The 14,483-nt window shown below is 36.9% G+C and overlaps 1 protein-coding gene across 6 annotated transcripts in view; it reads left to right on the top strand.

The window, feature by feature from the left end:
• Positions 1 to 14,483, top strand: part of HIVEP2 (HIVEP zinc finger 2) — a 204,760-nt gene that overhangs the window by 104,652 nt on the left and 85,625 nt on the right. For all 6 annotated transcript variants that reach the window (XM_073894018.1, XM_025866138.2, XM_025866150.2 and 3 more), the window contains one exon: positions 9,013 to 9,125. The gene's annotated coding sequence lies outside the window, so the exon portion shown is untranslated. The remainder of the gene's footprint in view (positions 1 to 9,012; positions 9,126 to 14,483) is intronic.

Here is a 14,483-nt window from a genome sequence, read left to right as displayed (position 1 = left end):
CTTTTCTTTTCTTTTCTTTTCTTTTCTTTTCTTTCTTTCTTTCTCTTTCTTTCTCCCTCTCTCTCTCTTTCTTTTTTTCTTCAAAGGAAATTAAATCACAGCCCTGACAGGAGAGGGTGAAATCTCTGAGCAGACCTCCCCAGTGCTTGGAATTTACAGACTCGACCACGTCCCAGTTTGCTATTGTCCTAAGGCAACACACTCCCCTGCTGCTCTTTGCGTCTTTGGCGGCTGGCCAGCCTCCCAGGGCCTCCGGCTTTGATGTGAGGAGCAGACTGTCCTGGGGCCAGGCTCTTGTTGCCCTGGCCCGGGCTTTACTCACCCAGAATGCCAGGAGGGATGTCCTGTCTCGCAGCATAGGCTTCCACAGCTCAAGCCACCGGCAGAGGTTTCTAACACTCCCACGGCAGAGGGAGCCTGCCTTTGTGTCACCCGCAAGTGGCTGCCCCCAGCTGCTCAGCTTTGCTTTGCTGCCTTGGGTGCTCAGTGTTGTCCAGGTGGTGGCGGGGGGACTGTCCTCTTGGGGAAGATATCAGCTCTGCCAGGTCGGCTGTCAGACTGAAGGGCCTCCTTGACAGGGCTCAGGGGAACCGACCAGGCGAGTTGAACAGCTTTCTCTGGGGACGTTGCATTGACCTTCATTTGATCTAGGCCTGGCAGCCTGGTTAGGGAGGGCAAAAATTCTGGCTCGGGAAATCTTTCTCAATTGAAGCGATTTCCACCACGTTTCCAGGCTTGTAGTGAGAAGTCTGTGCTGTTGCAAATTTAACTGCTGTCACTTCGGGTAGTATCTATTGGTAATTGTAAAAGCAGGTGGACACGTAAACACAGAGGATTGTAATGATAGATCCTGTGGGAGTAAAAACGGGACTATGCCTTATAACTAAACGAAAAGGCCAGACCTAGGAGGGAGAGAGGGAGAGAGAGAGAGAGAGAGAGAGAGGAGTTTCTCATTGATGAACTGTCTTCTGAAGGGCCAATTTGATTCAAATAGAAATTGCCTCAGAAAACTGAAAGCAGACCATATCTTGTTCCAGTTTAGGTGACACGGTCCCTTGCACTGTATCTTAATAGGATTAATAATAGCATTTCCCACAGAGGGGGTTTCTTGCTTCTCTTTTCATAAAACCCATTCCCCCCAGATATGTGTCTTCATCAACCATTATTTATTTCTTTATATGAAATTTTATAATGTCCCAAGGTTGGTTGGTTTGTGTGTTGTTTTCCCTAATGAGGACACATTACATTTTTGGCAGTCAAGTCTGAAAATGCTTATTAGCTCTCTTGCAGTAGTTGGGGAATGCAGCCTGCATGATCCCATGACCTAGTTAGGGGAGGACACCTGAAAGAGTTCAGAGTAGAAAGGGGAAGAAATCTGTAGAAGACAAACTTCATAGTCTTTTTAGGGCTTGACTGCGTTCTCTTTTGCAAACCATTCATGAGCAACAATTTAGTGCCTCGTAGTAATATCGTTATGTCAGTAATGAGCGTGTGTGTGTGTATTAAATTGGGGGGATAGGTAAATCCTTTGGTGCATCCTGAATGCTAGGGCCTTATTTAGTGCCACTATCCTGATACAGGTATTTTTAAACATTCAAGTCTAGATACTTTGAAATTGCAGAGTTTTGCCATAATCCATTCCTAAATTCCATTTGCCAGCAAGCACAAGGAATTTTTGTAGGACAGAAACATGGAAAGGAGAGAAGCTGTAGTCAAATCATAGTTATGGTATTTAATGTTAATAGGAAATGTAGTATTTGCCAGTATTCCATAGATCATTTCTTATTGCTTACAATAAGGTGAAGTTGGTAGTTTCAAAAATGGAACTGGAACTCAGTAAGATTGTTCACCTGACCCAGGAATGCTAAAATGTACTGTTTCTCTTTCAAATGCTTCCCTTCCCTCCAGTAGCTTACAGGTACCCCATCTCCCCATAATTTTTTTCAGTAAAAAAAAGTTTAGAGATTGAATTTTCATGTTTATATTGACTTTTGCAATCCTCTGTTTTTTTTTTTTTTCTGTTAAATCCACTGGGCAATATATTCAACATCTTGTAGGTGGACAGGAAAAACTTTCGAAGGAGATTTAAAAAAACAACTAAGATAGAACTCATTAATAATTTCATTCTGTTTCTGGATGTGTTTTCTTCCCATTGTCAGCCAGTGTGGGAGGAAAGGGAAGAGTAATGTGGAGCTGAGGGTATGTGTGGGTATGTGCCATCTAAAAGTATTTCATAGAAGAAAAAGTGTTTATTTTTATAATAAAAGTAAAATTTGACATTCCGAATAACAGAGACTATTAATTTATTGTAGTGAAAAGCTACATTCCAGTGCTTTTAAAATTGTTAATCATTAGAGACGTATGTTAATCAAAGGCATACATATGCATATATATATATGTATGTGTATACATACAAAAATGGTAATTTTTGTTACCAGGCTTCAATCTAAAATGTCATTAATCATTCTGTTGCTGTTGCCTTTGGAGAAAATTTGCATAAGACTCAGATAAATCTACCCATTTCTTTACTGTCCTGGAAAAGCATTATCATTCCCAAACTTACAAATTTTAAACAAAGTCAGAAGTTCCCCTCACCTGCTTAAAAGTGAATTCAGGTTAAAATTTCAAATGATAATATCTATACCCACAAAGCTGGTGCACTGCAGTTTTCTCTTTTCAGAACTCTCAGCATCCCTTCCAGCATTGCCTTTTCTGGGCTCCTGCTCTCTCTCTGTCTACACAACCCCAAACCTGGGGCCTGATCCAGTGCAGCCTGCTCTGGGAAGCCATTTGCCACTATTCTAGCCCCTACATAACTCTTCCTGTTCTCGTCATCTGTCATGCTTAGAATCACTACCATACATTTTAGCTTTTAGAACTTAACTTTTTAAAATAATTTTTATATGTTGGCTCAGGGCTTTGTTATTGTCTACTTTATTATTTTTTATAACAGCTAGTGCAGTGTTAGACACCTTGCAAAATGTTCTTAATTGGTTATTATTTCTGCTGTCTGGTTGTTAGCAAACTGGTGTTATAGACTGGAACCTCTCGTCTCAAAATGGGGACCTCAGACCAGGGCATCAGCATCACCAGAGAACTCTCAGAAGTTGGGCCCCATCCAGACCGATAGAATCAGAATCTGCATTTTAACACACTTCTCTGGTGACTCATTAGCACGTTAAAGTTTTAAAATCATTGTCGAGGAAGGTTTCTCTCCCTGGGAAGGGTAGAGACCCCAGGAACCTTCAACTCTCCCTTTTGCCAGTGTTGTATTGTAGTCATTTAGGTACCCGCCTGTATCGGAGTGAAACTGCATGCTCTTACTGTAACAATGAGGTTGGAAATTAGTCTTTACATAGAAACTTCAACCTATAAAAGTGACCAGAAGTCCCTGGTTAAGTATCAGGACTGTATTTATGTTCTGATTCAAGACAACTCTAGATGCAAATCATTAAAATCCCTTTAACTGGCTTCTTTTAGAATTTTCATACTGAGAAGCAAAAAGTATGATTTCCTTTTCCTTAGTTACCTTTTTTTTTTTTTTTTTTCTTTTTGCACTTGAAGTGCTTACACCCACTCAGCTTGCTATTTTGAACTCTGGGGAAGAAAATTTGTGGGCATCTTGCAGTCTTTCAGGAAACAAGCCTCAGATTAAATATTTGCCACATTTTCTATGTGTTTCTTTCTTCAGGGAATTGGAGGGGCACATCACTCATGCTTTCACTCAACTTGACACATAGGGTGACGTTCAAAGTGTGGATGGAAAATAGCTTCTGTCCTTATTTGCTCATCTTCTTGCAGATATTCCTGGTGTTTCCCCTCCCATTTCTTCTATTTGCCCTTACTTCCCTTTCACTACGGTGTCTAGAATTCTTCAGGTACTCATACATTTTATAAAATATAAGATTCCTTGAGAGTCCCTAGGTTTGTTACATCAAGGAAGATAACACATGGACTCAATTAAATGTGCAACAATATGTACAATACTCTCAATCAAATTTACGTTTTTTTAAAAAGATTTATTTGAGAGGAGAGGGAGCGTGAGTGCAGGAGTGGGGGCGGAGGCAGGGGGCGGGAAGCGACAGAGGGAAAGGGAGAAGCAGGCTCCCCACTGAGCAGGGAGCCTGATGCAAGGCTCCATCCTAGGACCCTGAGATCATGACCCAAGCCCAAAGGAAGATAGATGCTTAACCGACTGAGCCACCCAGAAGCCCCTAGTCAAGTTTATGTTTAAACGAGTATTATAATTTTAAGTTATTTGCATTTCTCTGTTGGTTTTGCTCAATCTTTGAACCTCGTTCGCAGATAGCAGAAATGAGAGACATTGGTTGGGATGGAAAGCGAGAAGGATAAAAGGTTATCGCAGCCATTCAGCTATCTTTTAAATGAATTTGGGCTGGGTCTTGTAAATATACTAAGAAAATAAAGTAGTTGCATGGGATATTATGTTGTGGTGGTTGTGTCATTTATATAGTTTAATTTCATCTTTGTTAAGGCAATTAAGATGTTTTATTTAAGATACAACTTACACTTTTCTGCTTAATCACTGTTTGCCTACATGTAAAGGATATTATTCAGGGGATCTTGTGAGGAAGTAACAATTCAGTTGCTGGACTTGAGAAATTAAGTATTTCCAAGCAAGTGAAATGGAAATATGGAAAGACACAGTACAAAGAGTTTTTTAGAATGCAAATATTTATTGAATGTAAAAATGTAATAAACATAGAGATGCACGATAATACACTGTTTTTTACATGGCAAAACAAAATATTGAAAGGATGCTTATATGTGATTCAACACAATTCTATTAAAACTTTTGATGAAATTGTTTTGGGTATGGCTGAATATGGAAGGTAAATATTACACTTTAATCAGATAATATAATCTGGGAAAAATGGGTGAGAATTTTGCAAGTATCTATGCACACATAAGGAAATATCAAGGAGTGTTTGAAAAAAACGAGAACAAGGTATCGAATATAGCCCTACTGTAGATTCAAACATATTATAAACAACAATAGTAATTAAAACTGCCCAACATATGAGCAGCAAGTTCCTACGATAATGCCAGTCACCTTATATTTACTAGTCTGAACAAAGTTTCCATTTTAAATGTGTAGATCAGTGTAACACAGTGGGAAGCCTGTAAATGGATCCACTCTGATACAATACACACATAAAATATAATATAGCAAGCTTAGTAAATGGTACTGTGGATAAGTTGGAACTTGTCAAACACATGCCAGATATTTTAAATGGTTAAAGATCTAAAGATAAATAAACGTACAGAACAATTTGTAGAGAAGTTAATATATACATCGTATTAAAGTGACACTTAAATTCATAAGAAAAAACAGGACTAAAATGTAGTCAAGTTATATGGATAGAGATACTTTTTGTATTAAAAATAAAAGACAATGAAATTATTTTTAAATGGGAGAGTAATTATGGTCACCATTAATATAAAAAGGCAACCCAGAAGTGCCATTTTACATTAAGTAAACCACCAAAAAATTTAATCACATAAGAAAGTGAGGAAGTTTTGTGAAAGTGGAATGCTCAAATATTGTTGGTAGCTTCATAGGTGATTTCAATCTCTTGATATCAGTATGGCTATAAATGTGAAGTCCCTAAAAATACTCATACTCTTTGATTTAACAATCCCGTCTCTGTTGATATTTTAAGAATAGTATTTCTACAATAGTATCTTTAGTGTTAAAAATAAATGAGAGCAAGTTAAATGTTCCCACACAGAGGAATGGTTGAGGAAATGACTAAGTATGCTAACTATGGAATATTATATGGCTAGTAAAAATGAGAACTATATAAATCACATGGAAATGTAGAATGTGTTTATGAAATATTAAATGAAAAAATCAGAATGCATTGTTATAAGTGTGTTATGAGAGTATCTATGTGAAAAAATGCTTACATGGGCAAATAAATTTATAAACAGTGTACATAATTATGTTTGGGTGATGGGATTGAGAGGTTTTTTTTTTTTTTGGTTAAAAATGTCTTCAATGTTGTTATGTATTTCTAATGACAAACAAACAAATGGCTAAGTAACTCTGGCTGTTAGGGCACTGCTTTCCAAATGTTATTTTGGAGCCCTGCCAAAATATGCCAAGATGTTTTGGGTCTCTAACAGTCTTAAATTATTCTGTTTCCTTATTCTCCTTGGCCAGTTTTTTACTAGGTTTACACAGAAGCCAGTTACTTGTAACCATGATAAAGAGGGTGGTGTGGAGCCTGTGGTATTTGCCCGTCTGTTCCCTGCTCACTTTGCAAAAACCGCCTTCCCTATTTCCCTCCCATCCTGTATTAAGAAGTATCTTTAGCATTGTTGGTGCTCAAAGAAGCTCAATGATGTAAAAGAAAAATAGTGGAATAGTAGTTAGGAAATTTGCCTTCTAGTTGCATGACCTTGGGCAAATGACTGTGACCTTCTGAGTCTCGGTCTCATCATCAATAGAAGGATGGTGTTTGATGACCAGGACCCAGACTAAGTATTAGTCCAGAGATATAAAGACCTCAGAGTTCATAAGCTCACTCCAGGGTGCCAAGTGCTACTCTAAAGTGCTCCTAAAAGGGCAAGTTTACAGTGTCACTGTTGCAACAGTATGGACAGCTAAAGTGTCATGGTTCCTGTATACTACATGGGGTAAACCGTTCAGCTAGAGAAAGTCACTCAGGTTCAGCATTGTGCCTACAAATATAGACCAGTTGGTGACAAGCATGATCAAATATTAGCTGATGATAAATTACTCCATTGTTTAGACTATGTAACTGGAATACAAAGTTTCAGATGTATTTAGATTTTCTGATGAAGCCAAAATACCACTGACTGAGGTGTTGTTTTTTTTCCCCCCCTTTTTCCTAATGTGTAGAAGCAGGCAATAAAAACAAATTAAAGGTAAGAAAGTTTAGATTCAACTGTTTTCATTTTAGGCATTGCAGTATTGTGTGGTATAGAAATTATAGGGAACCCATTATCATATTTTGGGTGTCATTGTTCATTTCTAAGGAAATGAACATTTCTAAAGAATGTTGTATGGTGGTTTGTACACATGAGGCTCACCTGTTATGCAGGCAACAGATCTGTATCTTCTGTGCTAATTAGGAGCAGTCATTTAACTGTATCATCCATACAGGTAGATGACTTTGTACTTACTGCTTTTGAGGTTTGATGTGAGGTGCCCATACCACCACTGAAAAATTCCTAAGTAATTTGAAATCACTGGCCACTCAGATAAGCATAGTTATATTGAAACAAAAACATACTTGCTATATTCTCGATGAAAGACTTTTGAGATTCTGGCTTAATGACTGGCCCCACGCAAGTACTTAAGTCCTTTTATGAGGCAAGAACTACATATTTTAAGAAAGCAGTACTCTAAGAAATAAACAAGCACAGGAAGAAGGATGGTAGATCTAAACTTTTGTACCGGTCAATTTCACATTATTCATTGACAAATCAGTGAGAAAAGGATTCTTAAGAATCTTCAAGCCATTCTGCATCATGAGGGGAAATGCCCTCACTTTTCCTTGGAAAATGACTAACAGAAGGATAAGTTGTTAAACCGAGTACTAGCACAAAACCATCACGGCAGTAATTCAGAGGTGATATTATAAAGCTAGCTTCCAAACATTATTTGAAAGAGCCTTTGCAACTTTCATCCAAGGCCTAGAAAAGTACAAAAATATTTTCACAGCTCTAGATATTCAAGTGTGAAAAATGGGTACGTTGTACCAACTCTTTCTTGAATGGCAGTTAAGCCTAGAATCTAGACATTAGATTGTCTTGAAAGTGAAAATGTATTTCCCATGACTACTGTGGAATTCTACTTAGTGTGTATAATTTTTGCTATTTGCCTTCTCCATTGTTAGGACCATTTTTGTTTTGGGTTAGTTTTTCTTTTCTTTTCTTTTCTTTTTTTTTTTTTTTTTGAGCGTCTACCTTCTAATAGTGGATAGCAAATCTATTTCAACCTTTTTTAAATACTGAGATTAGCTAAATTAATTTTACTAATATGTGTGGTGGGATTAGAGAGGAGTGGCAATATGTGGCTAATTCCAAATTGCATGATAAAAAATCATGTGTTTATGGCTTTGGGATAGGTTTGTGATCTTTCACTTGAATATGGTTGGGTTTGATGTTCTGGGACTTTAAAACATACTAAATCTACCCTAGGGAGACTCGATTTGGGAGTAGGTGGCTGCTGTCCAACTTTGCATCTTACTCTTCTGCTCAGCCCTCCAGCAGCCCGTTTATTTTAGGCTCTCATCAGCTGAGATAGACTTTGCTTTCTTTCAAACTTTCTCTTGGAGCCGAGATAGTAATTTAATATTTGGGCTTTAGAAAAGGTGTGTCTTCTGGTAAAGTGAATGGGATTAACTGATACTATTTATAAACCTAATTAAGCTGTTTAGGGTCTTTAGTAGAACAAACACTTTCTGTGGGAGACCAGGTATAACATTCTGAGAATGCTTTCAAAATTCTTGCCAGTGAATTCTCTCCAAATGATTGATCTTAGGTATTAGTTTATATCCCTCAACAGAGCTTATATGTAACTAGAGTTTAACTGCTTTAAGGAACCGCAACCTACACATTTGCATTGCATTGGTAAATTAATAAGAATCAGTGAACTGAATTCCAAAGCAATCAGTTGCCTCTTTTTCTCACATCTAATTTTACATATCCTAACTAACATTATATAGTCATTGCTTCTGTGTGCCAATCAGTACTGACAGTAAACTCTTATGCTCTCACATTTATTGGGTTATTTCATTGCTTTCTCTATGCTTGAACATTCATTTTGCCCAAAATTGGAAAATTTACTTTAGTTGACAGATGCTTTTGTTGTTTTATACTTTTAAGAAACACAGTAACTTAGGAGAAGATTTGATAATAATCTTGTTTTGATTTATGTGTTATTAATGTATTGATCCTATAATGCTGCTCTGGTTTAAACACTACTTGTTTTTGTTTTTGTTTTCCTTTCCTCATTAGGTGGAGTCTTTGAATTTTTAAAAAGACAATGGTAATGAGATCCACTTGAAAAATTCAGTGAATTGATTTGGTTGGAACACTCTTTTACCAATTCATTAACATTCAGCTGCTGGGTAAGTTGAGTCAAGTGCTTTTCATATGGTTTGATTTCAAAATTATTGGAAAGATCTTTTAAGCAAAATATTAAGCTTTATGTGAAATTTTGGCACTAATGATTTGAGGCCCTTACTACCTGTGAAAGATGTTTGGGATGCCATCTAAATGAACATGATTGTAAGTTTTTACAATATTTCTGGAAATGGACCAGTTAAAAAGATGAGAAAATTAGAAAATGTTGTCACTTGTAGTTTGGAACCAGATACTTTTAGTTACAATTTTAGTAATTATTTGCTTGTTGAAATCTTGAAGTAATGTAAGAATATCAGGTTTTACTGTTAGTGAGATATTTATGTGTAATTGTACTGTATCGTATCATATTCAAATCTAAAATCTAATGAACATTTTGAGTAAATTAGTATCTCTCTTTATTTAAGCCATTCTCATTTTACAGAAAGCTTGGTTTCTGTTATAAGAATAGAAACCTTAAAGTCTTGCTCAATTCAGCTTCCTTATTGCACTATGTTTCTGTGGAAAGCTCTCGAGGTAGAGAACTCCTAACCAAGAGGAGTTCAGGCTTTTAGCAAATTACCGGTGCTGCCAAGACAGAATTTAGTGGGAACAGGACTTTGGCTACTGCTAAAATGTCAGTATAGTAAAACCTGCTCTGTCAAACAGATTTTTGGCTCAGAAGTCTAAACGATACTGATTTTAAGGTTTGGTAATTTTTTTTTTTTTTTAATCCAGGCAAACTCATGCTTTAATTAACCCTTTACACAGTAACAGAAAATTTGGAAAAATATTTGTGTTTCTAGTCCATGTCACAAGATTTGAGTTTCTGAAATTCTGGATTTTATGCACAATTCTAGATTGTACAGCTTGTTGTTTAATTTTCCTCTGAATGAACTGAAGCTATTTAAAAACCTGATGAATGATAATGAGTAAGAGAAGAAAGTGCCTAATCATTTGGGGAGAAGACTTTGAAACCAAACTAATAGTGTCTGCTTCATCTATGAGCATCTTTTTTTTTTTTTTTTTTTTTCCACCTATGAACATCTTAAGACCTGCTGAGGTCAGGTGGTTTTTCAGGGATATGGTTGCATAATTCATATGATGCCAATTGCTTTATGTTTGTCTGAAATGATCTCCCTTGAGACAACTGCCCTGGAACTTGATTTGTTAGTGTGGCTTTTGAGTATTCAGTGAGTCTAGAAATAAATATCAAGCCTGGAAACCCTAGGACATCTTTTTATTTTGTCTGTAAGGCTCATGAGCCAAGATTTATTTGTGACCAGTAATTTACATTGTTATGGGCATATGGTGCCAATTCAGAAAAAAAGAAAAATTGGATAATTAAAGGGATATAAGGCAGTTAGATGAAAAACTCTTCAGGAAGAGAAATGTTAAAAGAAAGTTTCAAAATTAATTCTTCAATAGCTATAAGAGATGTTAGAAAATGAAAATGAATACTGCACACCACTAACCTAAATGTCTTTGTTTGCCATACTTAATTCTCCGTGTACTCACGAGTTTGGCTTTTACAGTTATTCACAAAGTACGCCATGGTGTTACGGTTAAATTTCGGTGGGTGGGACCTAACTTAAGGGATGTTTAGGAGACTGCACAGATTACGCTCTGGGAGTGCTGCCTGGGAACACACATGGCCTGGACATTGAGTACAGCTGGCCTTCTTATTAATCACACCGTGCGTTTTGGGGACCTCTGCTTTAAAAGTCAGCTCATTGGGGTCACTGTGTTTTAAAGTAATAATAATTTCTTTTGTCAAATAAATTCATAAGATTATATGAGGATTAAACTCCTAGCAGGTAGTAATAACTATTAGTGTTTATGATGATGGTTAGGAGTGGTAATGGTAGTTGTGTCATTATTTAAACATGACAATAGTTAACATTTTATTAATCATGTGACTGGTTCTTTAGCCTGTCGTTGAGGACAGAACTCATAGAGATGGGTACGTTTTCTCAATTAAACCAAATACTTTGGCTAAGAAACACTTCATATGAAATTGGCATGGTTTTTATGATGTCTGTGTTGTGTATAATCAGTAGTCTCTCCCTGACTTTGTCTGTGAACCTGACTTTGTCCATTAGTCCAAGTGAGGAACTTTTTTTCAAATAATACATTTTAAAAATTTGCCCAATTTCCCCACCCTGAACTGATAGTAAATAGAAAACAGTTTCTAAGAAAGGAAAACCCTCACCAGTAGGATGATCTTTCTCTTATGACACTTTTTGTAAAATATAGTGAAAACAAGCGATTTTATCTTTTTATCAATAATATTGCTCCTCATTTGTTGCCATTTTCTTTCGTGTAGCCAGTGCTTTTGATTCGTCTTGAAATTATTCATTTTAAGGTAATAATAGCTGGACTATGGACCTTTAACAATGTGCTCAGATTTATATTCTTTCATTGTGTCAGATGTAATTATTAAAGAATTATGTAAGTTGTGGGGCGCTTGGGTAGTGCAGTCCTTTAAGCATCTGCCTTTGGCTCAGGTCATGATCTCAGGGTTCTGGGATCAAGCCCGAATCGGGTTCCCTGCTCACTGGGGAGCCTGCTTCTTGTACGCTCTCTTTCTCTCTCAAATAAATAAATGAAATATTTTAAAAAAAAAAGAACTATGTAGGTGGCATTTCTTCTTTAAGCTGAGGAAAGGTAAGAAGGAAGCTGAGAATTCTTAACATGTTCTGTGAGTTGGGCTCTGTGCTACAGGTGCTTAATCTTTTTAGAGTAAAAATTAAGAATCCCATATTCACTTGAGGAAATTGGGTTTCAGAGCAGTTAATTACTTAGCTGAGAATTACATAGTCATTATATTTAGTAATTTTTGGAGCCAGAAGTTATTGAAATCCAAATTTAATTTATAAATAATAAAATAGAATAATTAAATAAATTAAATAAATAATTTAAATATATATGTCATTAATTACACAAATGGGGAAAATGAAAGGGAGGAAACTTTTAATCCATTCTATTTGGACACGTTTTAGCAGATTTTATGAAGATTTGATAAAGTTGCAAATTAAATTTACTCTCCTCTCTGTGGGTTTGATACAATTTTCCCAACTGTCACATAGAATTCAGAGTAGACCTTATGAGCATCAATGTTTTGTGGCCTTCAAAATGTTTCCTTTTATGTGGGGTCATTTTTATAGTTTTTCAGATGCATACAGCTCTGCTGTATGGGTCCTTTACGCTTTTAGGTAACTGAAGAAAGTGTCAGTATTTATGAATGAGTATTACCAGACCGAATCTCTACCAGGGCCACTCTTTCTTTTGCCATTACAGTCTGTGTGAATGGAGCCCGTTACTTAGCTTTTTGGGCCACATGGGTTCATTTTCCCCAAATTATTTCTTTCACTCTTGACACACACCTGATACCTCCTGCTTTGGTCTTCACGGATTTCTCCTGGCTATGCCTTCATTCATTCCCACATTTAATACCTTACCCCTTCACGGATTTCTCCTGGCTATGCCTTCATTCATTCCCACATTTAATACCTTACCCCTTCAGAATGTATTCATCATTCAGTCAACAGGCGTTAAGTAAACCAGCAGTAAGAACAAAGCACATTTTGTTCCATGAGCGTTTTTTAGTCGTCAGAAAACCGACTGAGGGTTGCTGTTATATCATTTCATAGTGTTCCCTTCTGCCTATCCTTCTTGCTTCCCGACTTTAGCTTGCACTGAAGGGTGGTTGTGGGGGTAAACCTCTAATCTTTTACTCTCCACACAAAACCTACGCAATAGGACTTAGTAATTATATTCCTTGTGTCTCTGATGACGTGAATTACCATTTGTGTAATGCTCTACAGTTTACAAATGGTTTCCATGTTACAGTATCTCACTTTAGGCAATAACTGTTATGTACATGCCTCTCACATTTTATTTTGTGTATGAGGAAACGGAGGCTCAGGGGGTACAACTGAGTGATTTGCTCAAAGTCGCAGCACTGGTGAGTCATGGAAGCGGACTTTACCTCTGGTTCCCGCAACGTTAGATAGCGTAGCACTCGCTGCCAGGTCACCGGTCTGGTTGACTGCCAGTATTCAAATATTGGAGCTTTGTTGATGCAGTCACTATATTCTGTTCAGTATGAATCAAATAAGGAAATAAGAGCTGTCTGGAAGTTTTGGAGAAGAATCGGGTCTCTTAGGGAATATTGGAGGCAGTGTACCTTTACCTTCCTTGATGATACTGTTTAGTTCACCCAGTCACTCTCCCTGCTTTGAGAATCTCACAAACTCCAGGCAACATCCCTATTAGATGAAGAATAGCCTTTGAGATTCTGATTCTCTTGGATAGTTTTCATAATAAATTGCTAAAGTGGATATTGGCCAAAATGACTCACTTAGAGATCTTTATTTTTGAACCTGATATCACATTGACTTCTCATCCATGAATTGTCAAAAGACAAATTAACTTTGCAATTTCCTACCTCATCTATTATTTGCATTATTGTTTTTTTGGTTAATTGCTCTTTACTGATATGAGAATCAGGTTAACTATTTTATTTTAGTATTACTCATCTTCATGTTTTACCCCATTTCTCTCTGAATCCTCTTAACAATTTTTTACTTCTCTCATGTTACTTTTTGTATGGATTTTTGTGCTTTATATTAAAGTGACTTATGTGAAGTTTTTCTCTCATATGCCACCCTGTAAGCTGCTTGAGGGCAAAAGCTGTGTCTTTACTTTGTGGGTGTCCTCTTCAGCCTTGAAAATGGTAAATGAAAAAAAAAGAGTAGATATTCAATAAATATTTGTTGAATTCAATAACAATATTTGGCTGTGAGTTTTCTTTTAAAATTCATTTTGGGGACTGAAAATTTATACCTGGGCGCAGACTTAATTTTAATCATATTAGTGAGATGAGTCAGCAAGTCTTACACTTATTAAATATCCAGAGCAGAGCCATAAGAATAAATTTTGTGTTCTTTTAGAGATCTTTTTGAATGCAAAAAAATCTCCTCTATGGAGAAAAACAATACTCTCCCCCACAAATAAAACAAAAACCCCTTTATTCCCCTGACAAGGACATTTTATTATCCTTTTCTTGACCATGGGAACAAAAAACAATTGACCTCTGAAAAGATTTGATGAGGTAAAATAAAACATGGCCTCTGAAGTAAAGGGTTCCTGGGAGATACAGGTGTAAATGTAATGTGAATGTGGGGTACAGCTGTCTTTGACTCAGGGGGGAGGGTATGCATTTAATTTGGTCTGTGGTGGTGGGAAGGTCCTGAATATTGTTGAGCAGAAGAGAGACACAGTCAGAGCTGCACATTAGGAAGATGAATCCAGCCCTGTTGTGCTGGATGATGTCGGGGGTAGTAATGAGTGTTGGGGGGGGG

Source organism: Callorhinus ursinus, unplaced genomic scaffold (genome assembly GCF_003265705.2).
Source record: "Callorhinus ursinus isolate GAN/ISIS: 27379988/994484 unplaced genomic scaffold, GSC_fseal_2.0 scaffold6, whole genome shotgun sequence".
Classification (NCBI taxonomy): Eukaryota; Metazoa; Chordata; class Mammalia; order Carnivora; family Otariidae; genus Callorhinus; species Callorhinus ursinus.
The sequence above is the reverse complement of the archived record's forward strand: the minus strand, read 5'-3'. Positions and strand labels throughout refer to the sequence as shown.